The sequence below is a fragment of the Canis lupus genome, chromosome 14, assembly GCF_003254725.2.
Source record: "Canis lupus dingo isolate Sandy chromosome 14, ASM325472v2, whole genome shotgun sequence".
NCBI lineage: Eukaryota > Metazoa > Chordata > Mammalia > Carnivora > Canidae > Canis > Canis lupus.
In genome coordinates, this window is record NC_064256.1 from 20,848,883 (window position 1) to 20,863,490 (window position 14,608).

The following is a 14,608-nucleotide window of genomic DNA, read 5'->3' on the forward strand; positions in this document are numbered from 1 at the left end:
GCTTAAAATCTCTTCCCAAAGAACCTGACTTCATTTGCAACAGAGTGTGGGGATGTTTAAGCCAAAGGACATTTTCAAAACAGCGAAGGTTATGGTGTAAAGCAATTAAGAGATAACTGGTAGATGCATTTGAGATATAAGCTAAACCATAGCTTGACTAGTTTACTAAGACAAAGCCAGGGAAACCAAGAGTTAAAAAGAGCCCTCCTGGGATCAGACAATCTCAAAAATTGATCTCGAAGCTATTTTTCTAAAGGAGTCTGAATTTAATTGGATCAAACCATGGAGAAATTTGTGCCCCAGGACATTGCCAAAAAAACCCAGAGCATTCTTAGCAACTAGTGGAACTTAACATTAGGGTATAGTCAAGGAAAGAGGTGATTAAAAGGACTGCAAAGGACCATCATTCCAGAATGACTTTGCACATGTCCAAGGCTACATCCTCCAAGAAGCAATATCAGAGGCTTCACACTATGTGGGGAGGGGGGAGAACAAATTTTGCAAAAATAATCTAGTCACTAAACAAAGAAGCAAATAGCAATAGCCCAACTCCTGGAAAAGTGGGAGGAGAATCAACCAGAACCCAGAATTTCTACAATGTATTATATAAAATAGCTAGTTTCCAACAAAAATATGAGGCATACAATGAAAATGGAAGTCTGATGGGAAAAAGCAGGCAAATAAACCTGCCTATGAAAGTGAGCAGATGTTGGATATATCAGAAGAAAACTTCAAAGTAGTAGTAGTTTATCTCTCTTTCTCTTCTTCCCTCTCTCTCTCCCCGCCCCCCCCCGTGTGTGTGTGTGTGTGTGTGTGTATATATATATATATATATATATAGAGAGAGAGAGAGAGAGAGAGAGAGAGAAAGAGGTATGAATAAATAGATTTTTTCAAAGAACTAAAGGAAACCATGCTTTAAAAAATAAATGAAGATATGATTACAATATTTTATTAGAGAATATTAGCAAAGAGATGCAAGTTATAAAAAAAGAACCAAATGTATCCTGAATTTGAAAAGTATAAAATTGAAAAAAAATATTCATTGTTGAGCACAACAGTAAATTGAACTGGCAGAAGATGGATTGATAGAGAGTCTAAACTTCAGAGGGAAAAGAGAATGAAGAAAAATGAAGAGATCCTCAGAGAAATGCAGATACCCTTAGGTGAATCAGCATATATATGATGGAAGAACCAGATAAAGGTGAGAGAGAAAGGAGCAGAAGAAAATATGTAAAGAAATAATGGCTGAAAACATTAATCTACAATCACAAGAGTCTCAACAAATTCCAAGTAGGATAAATGCAAAGAGTTTCACAAGAGACACATCCTACTGTAAATATTGAAAGCAGCAAGAGAAAAATGGATTTTCACTTATAAGGGAGCCAAACAAGATTAGCAACTGACTTCTCATCAGAAACAATGGCAGGCAGAAGACAGTGGGATGACATTTAAAGTACTCAAAGGAAAAACTGGCAACAATAAATGTGAACCTAGCAAAACTGTCTTTTAAAAATGAAAGTGAAATGAAAACATTCCCAGATAAATGAGCACCGAGAGAAGCACCAAGAAAATTTGTTGCTAGCAGAACCACCTTAGAAAAAACACTAAAGGAAATTCTTCGTTAGGAGCAAGTGATTCCAAATTCACATCCACAGGAAAAAACAAAGAATGTAAGTAAAGACAATTAATTATGTAACTACAGAAGACAATATAAATGCATTCTGTTTCTTCTCTTAACTAGTTTAGAGAAGTTATATAAAACACTATGCATATCATTATATTGCTGGATCTATACAATATAGAAATGTATATTGCTGTTAGCATTACAAAAGAAGTGGGTAGGAATAAAGCTACATTTGGCAAATGATAATCTGAATGCACAGGAACAAATGAAGAGAGCCAAGTACAAAGGCTAAATAAGAAAGGCCAGAAGTATGTAATTGCTCTCCTTTCTTTTCTCAGCTTCTTTAAGATACATACAATTATATAAAGCAATAGTTATAACAATGCATTGTTGGCTTTGTAACATGTAGAGATGTATTATGCATGACAATAACGGCATGAAAAGGGGGGAAGCATAATAGAGCTATATAGGTGTAACATTTCTACACATCATTGGGATTAATATAAATCTGAAGCAGGAAATAAATCAAGAAATGGTGAAAATTATTTAACATTAAGGTGTTATAGTAGAAAATATTCACTTAATGTAAAGCCCCAAAATAATAATAAAAGAAAAAACAGACATGAGACATACAATAAACAAAAATAAAATGGCAAGTATAAAACTCACTATAGGATATTAGTGAGTGATGGGATAGGAATGACAGTGGGAACCTTGATGTAACTAGACCTGCCAGAAAGGGATCCACAGGGTCCTAGCTCTAGAAGATACAAACAGTGGTTAAGTGTGCGTGATAGGGGAATATGGTAGCAGTGTAGGTAAGCAAATTCTAACCAAAAGAGTTAATGCATTGGCCTACAAAGGGATGTCCTAAAGTGTAATATAGTACCAGGCTGCTAATGTAGTTTGTAGTAGAGAAAGGTATTTAGAAAGTTTAAAAAAATAATAATAAGAAGAAAATACTAAGGTGGCAGAAAAAATGTGGCATGTAAAAGGTAACATAGTATCCAGAACTTCTGATGATAGGCAATACATTTCTTAAAGAATGACAGTATAAAGTCATCCCAAATAGAAATAGATCTTGAGGGACAACTGAAATCTATTGGTAGTGACTCTCTGGACTGTTGTATGGAGAAGGATTCTGAGACTGTATCCTACCTCATCTCAATTAAAACTCTTAAATGAAAAGGAGCGGGATGCCTGGGTGGCTCAGCAGTTAAGCGTCTTTCTTTGGCTCAGGGCGTGATCCTGGAGTCCCAGGATCGAGTCCCACATCGGACTCCCTGCGAGGAACCTGCTTCTCTCTTTGCCTATGTCTCTGCCTCTCTCTCTGTGTGTCTCTCATGAATAAATAAATAAAATCTTAAAAAAAAAGAAAAGCTATTGCTGCATTTGAGCAATAGCAAGGAAGTAAAGAACAGGAAATTTCAAAGAGGAACTGCAAAAGTAGAGGGAGTGATGGCTACTAAGTAGAAAGAGAAGTATGCTCAGCTCTTGTGGCATAAAGCATGCAAAAAAAAAAAAGTTGTAAACAAATAACTAGCCAAGGACATGAAAATGGTGGCAGGAGAGCTCCATGCAATCTCCATATGGGTTAGGCAGGCAAAGGGATCAAATTTGGAATATTCAGTTGAAGGCAATGGAAACTCAACCATATGACCTAGGCTTCACTGGGGCATGTGATAGTGGGACTTATGGTACGAAGGAAATGCCTATATTTATTTTCTACTGATTTCCAGGAAGAGCAAGATTCCCTCAAAACCCTTGACTTTTGTGCCTTTCTTTTCTTCTCCTAATAGAAGTAGAGTTGTATGAAGGTTGGTGGATGATAATTTTTGGCTAGAATTTCTTGATAGGATATAACTAATTCATCAGTGCTCCTAGGCATGGGAAATTTGGTCTTTTTATACTACTGTCATCCCCAGACCAGGTAGAGGTAGTGACATCAGGAAGAATTTTTGCTCTGCCTCATGTAAGCTGGTCCAGGGTCTCAAATCTGGGGGAAAGGTGCAGTAAGTCCAGTTTTGTCTTCACAGTAAGTTAAAATTGCCAACCTATCCCTATTGGTAGTAATGATGATACTTTGGTTTTTGTTTTATTCCTGATGTAATTTCTCAATTAGTTCAGAACTTGGACAGAAAAGAACGGTGCTGTTATTTTGACCCTGCAAAACCCTGCCCTCTGGGTGCATAGCCTGGAAATCTAACCCAAGCCTCCCATGTGGTAAGAGAGAATTGCATCAACTGAACGCTCTTTCTGACCACATCTGTTGTTTTCCTTCAATATGAAGCTCCGTTAGTGTAACACTGCTGGCCTCTTGCCACCTCTTTACTCACTCTCCTGGACCCCTAGCCCCCACCCCTAGAGAAGATATGGTGACTTATCTGGTTGTTAGATTTAGAAATATAACCTAGGCAGTCTCAGTCTTTTGTTGGGGGAATGAGGATACCTATAACATACAAGTTACATTCTATTCCTGTGTACCATTCATCCTACTTAACACTCACTTGGGAGGCCTTTCAAGTCTGTGAATGAGTATATAAATCCACCTAACTCAGGAAATTAATTAGCAGATCTATTTGGCCTGCTCAGGAAACTACATTCTCACCCAGTCTTTATCCATAATGAAAGTGTTATTTTGGTCCCACTCCACTTCTGTCTTTGTCTTATTTCTCATTTGGGTACTGTTTATTTGGTCCTCTAAAAATCCCAACGAGTATTAGGAAAATCATGGCAAGAAAATCAGTTCTGGAGAGATGAAAGTATTGAATATAACATTAAAGACCCTAGCTAATTAGACAAAAAAGAAAGTAACCAATGTTCAGGGGGAGGTTTACATTCTAGCAACAAGGAAAGAGCTCATTTATAGAAGTGGATCCCAAGGTTGGAGGGGAAGCAGTAATAAAGTCAACTTAATGTTGAGCTCTGAACTTCCTTTATTTCTCTGTGAATGTGCATAATGCTGGACCTGTGTGTGGCAGGACCAACTGTGCAAATTAGGAAGTGGCTTGTGAGGGCCAGGATCCAGGAAAGTTGTTACACTTGGTGACCTGTTTAAAAAGAAACAACCAAACAAAACCCTGGTTACTATATTATAGAGCCCTAATGTGGAATAAGATTTCCTATAAAATTATCACTTAAGGATTCTAATTTTGATAACAGTTCAGATAATTTTTAAAAAGATTTTATTTATTTGAGAGAGAGCAAGAGTGCACAAACAGGGGGGAAGGGCAAAGGGAGAGGGAAAAGCAGACTCCCCACTGAGCAGGGAGCTGGACTGAGGACTTGATCCTAGGACCCTGGGATCATGACCTGAGCCAAAACCAAGCCACCCGGGTGCCCCATCAATTCAGATAATTTTGTTGCAGAAAAACATATTGGACTGAGAAGCTTCCCTTTTCATAAAATCAGGAAGTTTTTGGACTACTGGGGAGAAAAGTTGGTCTCACTGAACAGCCTAGAAGTTGTAGTGTGGTATTTGTACCTTGTGGTCAATAAAGCAAGTGGCCATTGTCTCTGTAAGTGTGGTATATTGAAGGCTCAGGCTGTTGCCAATGTTTTTTTGATCCTGGGAAGCAGGACTTAGCTGATGGCTCAAAGAAACTGGGAATAACATAAGTTCCTCTACCTGATTATTCTCTAGTGTCATTTAGTGAATAGAAACGCATTCATGTTGCTGATTAAGCAGTTGGGGTCAGGTATATGGACATGCCATGAAATAGCACACCAGATAATATTAGGTCCAAGTCTAGAAGCAAAATACAAAATATGTAATAATATGATGAAATGTGTCTGAGTTTGCAGTTTATTAACTGTACACAGAGGATGAGATGTGCTGTGTGCATCACTAATCTCTTCATTCCCTTGGTGTTCCATACATTCTTTGGCTGAGGACACTGACATTCATATGTGTGTCCCTTTCTTTGGGTCCCTTTTAAAATTCCCTTCCCTTCCTATTTTTTATACTACAGCTTCAACTTACAAAACAATTATCCTTCTTTTGAACAACCATTCTTGATATGTTTAGACATCACAAAATTCCTGTATCTTTCCAACCTTCTTCTTAAGATATTATGAAGATAAAATGAGAAAATGATTGGAAAATGCCTTTCCTTAAACAATTATTTCAATGATAGAGATTGATTTCGCCACTGGAGGACTGAGGAAATCTTATGTCATACCAATTTTCCCCTCATGAGATGGATCAGGATACTATTCTTGCCAAAATTGAGTTTTCTTAGCAACAATGTGTTTTTTGAGATGCCAGTTTTCCCAAGAGGACAGAGAGATATACTACACTTCTTGAAGTACCTGGATGGAGAGTTTGAACAGGAGAGTTGTCTCTTTCTCTCTTTAGTTCACGCACAGTGGAAGCCTTTGCGGGGTCATCTAGCAGAACTAAATAATGTCCCAGTCGTCCTCACGTTCTCCAGACAAACAGTGATTTTGGCTGCGCAAGCGATTCTTGGGTGGGCTGGTGGTGATGCACCTTCCAATAACCATTACTAAAAGTGTCAGCCTAGGTAAATTCATGTTCATCTGGGTCCATTTTATCTTATTTTGTCTTAATTTAACCCAGATTGTGAAGTCCAAATGTTACATCGAGCATTAGTTCAGTGAGGTATGGTGAAATTTGAAGAGGAGGAAAAAAATGTTCCTTGCCACCCTCGGAGACAACATACTGAGGAAATAGGACTTTCCCCCTCCCTCTCTATTTTGGTAATCCTTGGCTTGGCATATTTGGGTAAGAAAATGAAAGGTTTGCCTACATAGTTGAAATCTCTCGTCACATTATATCATCTGAAGCCCATTTGTACGTTGGGATCATTTTATTTGGTTTCGGTTAGACATAAAAGTGTTGTGGTCTCCTTTTTTTTTTTTTCAAGGCCTCTGGCTTTTGGAAAATTGAGTGATTTCATCCTTGTCCGGGTTTCCTAGTAAATCTTGTATTTTTACTCAGATTACTTGATCAATTAGTTATGTCAGCTGCCCGAGATGTGCCTTTTTATTAATAGTACCTTTTATCAACTCATTGGAATTAGACATTGCAACCATGGTCTGAGACTGGTAACATCTTGCAATAATTTATAAATATTACTTTAAAAAATAGCACCACAATTGCTCATTTGTGAACTTTTTTGGATATGTCCCTGTGTGAGAAATTGCATTTGTATTATTATTAGTTCTGACAAACTGGATTAGGTCTTGGCTATTGTTAAGTGGTTCTATCTGCCCTCAAATCTACTGAGAGACACAGCATTTTTAATGAATTTAATTAAAACTGCATGTGGTTTATAGACTTGCCTCCAGCCAATATGCCATTCTTCTTGACTGAACAGAGTTTCTGCTAATGTATAATGATGTTTTATATGAGAGATGTTTGAAACTCCCTCATAGTAGCCTCCAGGTAGTTTCCATTGAATGACATGGTGATGAAATATTAAAATTTTAAAAAACCCTTTCTACTTAAGTGAGTCATGTTTACACTAACTAATATATGCATAAATGTGTTAAATATGTTTGTTGAAGCTGGGAAAGACAGGGATTGTATTTCAACACCAGCAGTATGTTGGCAGTGAAAGATTTTAAGAAATTTCAATCTGGCAACACTTTGGAAGATCTGCTATATGTATTATTCTTTGAAGTATAAAAAAAGGTCATTATGAAATTTCCTCTTAACATTTACATTCATTAGGCCAGGTAGTTTTAATGATTCTTCCCTAACAAACAAGAATTATAATAAGTATGGCTCTCAGCATTAATTTTTAACATAGCCTTGGAAGGTATCAGTGATAGAACTTAATGTCTTTTTTAAAAATAAAAACATCTGCATTTTCTTAATATTTTTAAGGAATGAATTATTTAATATACTTTATAGAGGGTGTTAGTGAAGTCCTCTGACTGAATAGACTCATATTCTGGTTCTGGGAATTGATCTTTGATAGTAATGATAAAAGAACAACAAGGAAGTATAACTCATTTTGCCCTATTTTGCCCATGTTTAGTCTTTGAAAATGGTAAAACACTACCAAGGAATGCAATCTTTTATATTGTCTGTATTAAGTACATAATAAAATGTCTAACGATTTTGTAGAACCGGGCAGGGCCAAGGTCAGGAGACTGTATGATTGCAGAGACGAAGTAGCTCAGTGATCATGGGACTGGGATTTCTTGAGAAGTCAGTGAAACAGACATCTAGCATGACAATGAAGAGAGGTCAAGGATATAACAGAGGCAAAGGCAGCTTACAAGCTGCATACACAGCAGCGTTCTCTATAACTTCTCTCAGCCTTAATTTCTTCACGTGAAGAAACCTCACAGGATTGTAGTGCAGACTATACGTAGTACACTCAAAAAATAAAATTCCCTGTAAAATGCTTAACACAATGCCTGTTATCAGTATTCAGAAATTTTAGCTTAAAAATTACCATTTGCACATATCTGAACTAGATGTCCAAATGTTTCCATAAAATATTCCATGTATTTATTTGAAATCACCAAATATCTTCTCACTTCCAGAAACCCTTTCTTTTTGCAGATTTGAATGGCGTGTTACTTTAGAATTTTTATTATGAGATATGTACCTGTTCTTCACTTCGTAGAACATTGTTTTAGGTAGCAGTATCTCTCTCAAAAATGTCATTGAGTAACAGGACATTTACAGAATTGTATTCCTTGCACTGCATTTTTCATCCCCTACTTTGGGAAGATAATAATTTCTCTGAAGAAAAGCTAAGCTATCAAAGGTCACATTATGAATTCTACTTTTAAGATTTGGTTGACATTAGTTAATAAAAGCTACCCTTGGTGGAGCTCCTGTTACTTGCCCAGTGGAACATGGAATCCACATATTTACTAATAGTCCTCACTCCTATGCCAGACAGATCACACTACTCCATACTTTATAAAGAAACTAAGATTCAGAGAGCTTAACTTGCTAACAAATAGCCAAGCTGGGATTCATACTCTGTGCTTCCTGATTTTAAACTTCTTCCCATGATACCACTTTGCCTCAAACCAGACAGCCTCTTTCTTTCAGAAGAAAATACATTTTTTCCAAAACATTTTCAGGGTTATCATATTTTGATATTAGAGAATTGACCAATGGTGCTGCTTGACTGCACAAACAGGAGACAAAGTGGAAAAAACATTTCAGGAAATTCCAGATAATCGAGACACGATAGGTGGAAAGATACCTCATTTTGTTGAAGAACGTATGGAAGAGAGCAGCAATCATCACAAGGAACATGTTGGAAACATGCCCTTAATGAAGGATGGCATTCTGTTTCCATGATGACTAGGCATGGAAGAGAGTCAATGTCCCGTTTCTATGCACTTGATCTGTATGCGCTTAATGTATACAACAGGACAACTTTCAACAAAAAATAATTCAACAGGACAGCTCTCATCATGTCACCCCCTGCTGAAAAATTTACAATGACTTCTGGCTAAGTGCAAAATGCCATGTGAGCATAGGAGGCCCTCCTGTGTATGACACTAACCTACTTAGCCAGTCTCATGTCATCTCCCACTGTCTGCAATTCAGTCTCTCTGCTCTGGTCCTGTGGTTCCTAACCCTGGCTGCATGTTAGAAACACATGGGAGCTTTAAAAATATACAGATGTCTGGGTTTCACCTCCAGAAATTCTGGTTTAATGGGTCTGGGGTAGGGTCTTAAAATCTGTCCAAACAGTGAGAATGCACAGCTTGGATTAAGGATCACTTCTCTCATCAAAGGGCATTTGGAAAACCACTTCTGTCTCCTGACAGCACTTTTTGCTGTGTCTTCTTTTCTCCTGAAATACCTTTTCTAGCTCCACCCCTTCCACCTCCTCTGGCTAACTACACCTTTTAAAATTCTTCCCATCCTGTAAAGGCTCTTCTCTAAAGAAGCGTTTCTTACTTCACCCTCCCTCTGCAATGGAATGCCATCTCTCTTTCATTTAAATGTCTACAAAATGTCTTTAAGCCCCTATTCGAGCATTGATCTCCTTTCGTAACCCAGCACCCTTCCTTATGAGCAGGGCTAGATTTCACCAATCTATTTATGCACTAAAGACTACAAACAAACAAACAAACAAACAAACAAACAAAAAGGACATAAATTTTAAATGTTGCAAACAATCTTTACAGAGATCCTTGGGGAAAAGAGTTAATATCATCCTCCATTTCTGAGGATGTTTGAATTGAGTCCAAGACTAGACTCAAGGTCTATCCCAGGACAGTGGGAGCTCCTGTTTTAGGGTCTGTAAGCCCCCTATTACTTTTTTAGGATGGTGCATGAGTCTGGGTGCATTGTTCTCAGCAAGGATCCCATAGTTTTAATTAGAATGTCAAAGATTCTGTGATCCATTGACTTACAGATTTATTTATTTATTTATTTTTGACTTATAGATTTATAGAATAAATCTCCTTAACTCAGATTCAGTGATGACAGTGGCCTTCTTTGCTGGTCACTAATGTTTCATTTCTCTTTCTGCCAGGCTAGCATAGCTTTAGAACATCCTACCTCCATTTAGGTTGAATGGCTTCATGAAAATATCAGTCTAGGGACACCTGTGGGGCTTAGTGGTTGAGTATCTGCCTTTGGCTCAGGTCATGATCCTGGAGTCCCAGGATTGAGTCCCACATTGGGCACCCTGCAGGGAGCCTGCTTCTCCCTCCACCTATGTCTCTGCCTCTCTCTCTTTCTCTCTCTCTCTCTCTCATGAATAAATAAATAAAATCCTTAAAAAATATATCAGTGTAAAAACTAATCATGAATAGTATCTATCATCATTCAGGTGATTAAACATTTTTAAAATGTAAAATACAATTAGATTAAAAGTGTTTTTTTGTTTGTTTGTTTGTTTGTTTACTGGCTCAGAAAAGGTCAGAATTCCTACCTTGACTAGATGATAAAAGCACAGTGGCCCTGCCATTGTCCAGTACCTCAGAAAAGTGCTCACATACTTGTATGATTGAGTGTGTGTATATTGGTGTGGGTGGGTGTTTATCAAAATGTAATTTTTCTTAGAGAAAAATTGCCAAAGATCTGGTTGTCTGCAAAAGGAATAAAAAACTCAGAGCACCTCTGAGTTTTGTGTGTTTCATTATTTGCTGCTGAAATATTTAGGCCTAAAACAACAACAATCAAAACATGACTTAGTAGCTGCTAGAGGTAATTTTTCTATTCTTAGGCACAAAATAGCCAGAAAAGCATCTGTCTTCTCAATTGGACTGATTTGTAATTCTAGAATGTAAGAGGAAAAAAAGGGAAGGACCTCCACTTAAATCTGTAATTTTGGTAATTCTGAAGTAATGTGACGTAAGGAATTTTGATCGGTGCTTAGTTCAGCATGGGAGATCTCCTTTCAAGGAATGAGAAATGCTTGGGAGAAGTAGTTGGAAGGAGCTACAATTGGGGTTTGACCTGAGTAAATTGAAACAGAACACAGGAGACAGTAACTAGTGAACCTAGTAAAAATTAATAAGCTAAAGTTATGGGTTAGCAATACCTATATTCATACATGTACACATACTTCAAAATAATTGGCAGCATGAATATCAGACTTAATCAAATGAAATACTGATGTGCTTCCCTATGAAAAAACACAGCATTAAAATTCAAAATTCCCAAAATACAAAAATTTTCACAAGGGCTCTTTGCTTCGTAAAAGAATCTACTACAGTGTTCCATTCAAAATATCTCTTACAGGGATCCCTGGGTGGCGCAGCGGTTTGGCGCCTGCCTTTGGCCCAGGGCGTGATCCTGGAGATCCGGGATCGAATCCCACGTCAGGCTCCCGGTGCATGGAGCCTGCTTCTCCCTCTGCCTGTCTCTGCCTCTCTCTCTCTCTCACTGTGTGCCTATCATGAATAAATAAAAATTAAAAAAAATATATATCTCTTACAATATGTTAAAATTGCCATTTGGTTAATTCAGGTAGTTCTCCTTTTAACATGCTTCAGAATCACCTAAACACAGGTTGCTCAGCCCCTATCCCCTTTAGAATTTCTGATGCAGAAGATTTGAAGCGCGTCCTCTAAATTTGCATGTCTAGCAAGGGAAGTTAATACCACTAGTCACCACAGTTTGAGAACTGCTTGTTCACTAAAATTCTACCTGAACATAGCTTTAAGAAACAAATCTATGATGCAATAGATAGTACACCTACCAAGGTTTGTAGTGGGTGTTTTGGACTGAATTGTGTCACCCCAAAATTCATATGTTTAAGTGCTGGCCAGCCCCCATACCTCAGAAGGTGATTATATTTCGAGATGGTGTTTTTAAAGAGGTCATTAAATTAAGTCATTAGGGTGACCCTAATTCAATATGACTGATAAAAGAAGAAGAAATTTGGGCGAACACAGAAGGGGGGCCAGTTAAAGACACAGAGAGAAGGCAGCCATCTACAAGTCAAGGAGAGAGACTTCAGAAGAAACCAACTCTCTGACACCTTGATCTTGGATTTCTAGCCTCCAGGACTGTGAGTAAATACATTTCTGTTGTTTAAAACAGCCAATTTGTGGTATTCTGATATGGCAGCCCTAGCAAACTGACACAGATTGTGGTCTTCAAAAGGAAATAGCTATTTAGAAAGCTTATTTTACTGCTTTTGCATTTGGGCTAAGTAGAAATCAAAATGAGTAGTAAGTAAGAGAAGCAAATAGAGAGAAATGCAGACTTGAAAGTTCTTAGATTTGTTATTTTCTTTTCTTAGTTTCTTAATAACTCTTTATATATTTTGGCATGGTGGGCTTTGAAAAGGGAGGGTTAAAAAATAACTTCTTGGTTTTGGATACTAAATGCTAGCATGTGTTGGAACTCTCTCATAACAGGCTTGTTTCCAAAGTAACATACCTTTATTCATTCTGAAGGCTGTGATACTGAGAATTCAGAGGAAAAATTCAACTATTATATGTAGATAATTTGAGAAATATAAATAAGGGAGTGATTTGATTAGCACTTGCGGTATGGACTTGTGACTCAAGAAAGTCTTATTCATACATTTCTTGATCCTTTTTCCTGGGTTTTTATAATCAGAGAAGGGAAGGATAGGGGAGGATGTAATGTTTGTTTAGCAGAAATATCAATAATACTTTATGAAAGGGCCTTTTGGATTTCATGCAGTTTGGTTAGTAAATGTCTAGTCCTTTTGTTTAAGAATCTACAAATGACAAGCATGAAATATCACTGCCAGTAACTCTCTTAAAATTTAATGTAACAAGAAATGCTGTGTGGGCTTTAGACTCATAAATTGCTTAGCTGAGAACATGAACCTTCCTCCCGTTGCTATCCAGGGTCCATCATGTTGCTGGCACTCCATGAATGTCAACTACCAAGCAGGCGGATTTAGGTACAAAGACTGCTGACAGTGCATAACCTAGAGATCTAGGAAATACCGAAGAATAGCACAGCCAGACTCAAAGGATTTGTTTCTTTGAGCTGCCAAAGCTAGTAATGTCAATGAAAAATATAGTTAATATAGACAGATGTCAAACAAAGCCAAATGGCAAGAACAGGAAACAAAAATATTAAATGAAACAGTGGTGTGCTGACTGGGTTGGGACTTGGAGAATTGGGTTTGGAATCCCAAAGCAGGCTACCCGTGAAGGGTTGAAATAAGAATTTTGAAGTGGAATTAAAATTTATGTGGTCTCTCAGTGGATGACCATTTCCCAAACAATATAGAATATCTGATGATGCCTTGGGTTTTGTCCTCTGCAGTTGCATATGAAGAAATTTGCTGTTTCATATAGTAGTCTTAATACTACTATCCTACGATATTGTTCATTACCTGTCTGCCCCTCAGCCATCCAGATCCAGCATCCCTGGAGAAATTATTAGCAGTGTAAGTATAGGGTGTACAAGTTTGTGTCTCCTTCTACACCTAGGTTGTGACCATTTTATCGTGGATTCCTGTAGATGATAATAGGGTAAGAGTCCTATCTTATGCTAGTTATGATCTAAGGGATTCATAACGGAAGCAAAACTAGCTGGCCCTGGACACTCTGAGTTCAGGGAAAGCTAGAAAATAGGCCAGAGAAACCATCTTTTCCACTCTTTGCTTCCCAGGGCAGTTATTTGCAGGAAGAGCCAGCAGAAGGCACTAAGCATCCACAGTCTATGACGTCTTGGCTTCTCAGATAATTATAGCAAGAGCTGGGCCACCACAGAGAAAGGAGGGATGGCAACAGCTCAGTTATTGAAGAGGCCTACTTTCTTGGGCAATTCAGACACAGCATGTAGGGCATTTAGATGACTAGAACAGGAAGGCCATCCACCAAGTCTTACCCAGTGAAGAACCCTGAGCCCTCAGCTAGTGCCAATTAAGCTAAAAGGAAGGTCTTCATGGAGAAATGTACCAAGTTGGAGAGTGTCATAAATATCAGGGCAAAATGAGGCAAAAAGATAAACTAGAGAGTCATTAATATCAACATTAATAAGTATTATATCATCTAATGTTTATTACATACTTATTATATGTCAAGTCTTATACTAAGTCCCTTAAATTCAATGTTTTATTTAATCCTCTCAGCAACCATATGAGTTACTGTCATTATTCCCACTTTCAAATGAGATAGCTGACAAAGAGAGAATAAGAAATTTGCCTAAAGTTACACACCAGCCTGGCACTAGGAACTGGGTTCAACATAGCTAAGTCTGAATCAAAAACTCTAACTCTTTCTCCCAAGTCAGGCAGCCTGAAAACAGACACAGGAAAGGCCAGTGAAAAGTCAGAAGGCAAGTTGTTTGTTATTTCATGTCATCTCTATGTGCTGTGGAAACTATAAATTGGTGGGCAATTATTACCTCTACCCTCCAGAAACCTAGATGTCAGTCCATGATCTTTCTCATCAATTCTGTTTCTATTCTATTTACTGTCCTACAAAAGCTAAAAAAGTAACATTTGCTTTGCTCCTATCTAACTGAAGGGCTTATTTTTAAATTTCTAAAACCTAACAATGTGTCAAATGTTGGTAAATATTGCTAGATGT

The 14,608-nt window shown here is 37.7% G+C and overlaps 1 protein-coding gene across 10 annotated transcripts in view; it reads left to right on the top strand.

Annotated features, from left to right (window-relative positions):
- Nucleotides 1–14,608, top strand: part of DYNC1I1 (dynein cytoplasmic 1 intermediate chain 1) — a 440,266-nt gene that overhangs the window by 226,771 nt on the left and 198,887 nt on the right. The gene's annotated exons all lie outside the window — the stretch shown is intronic.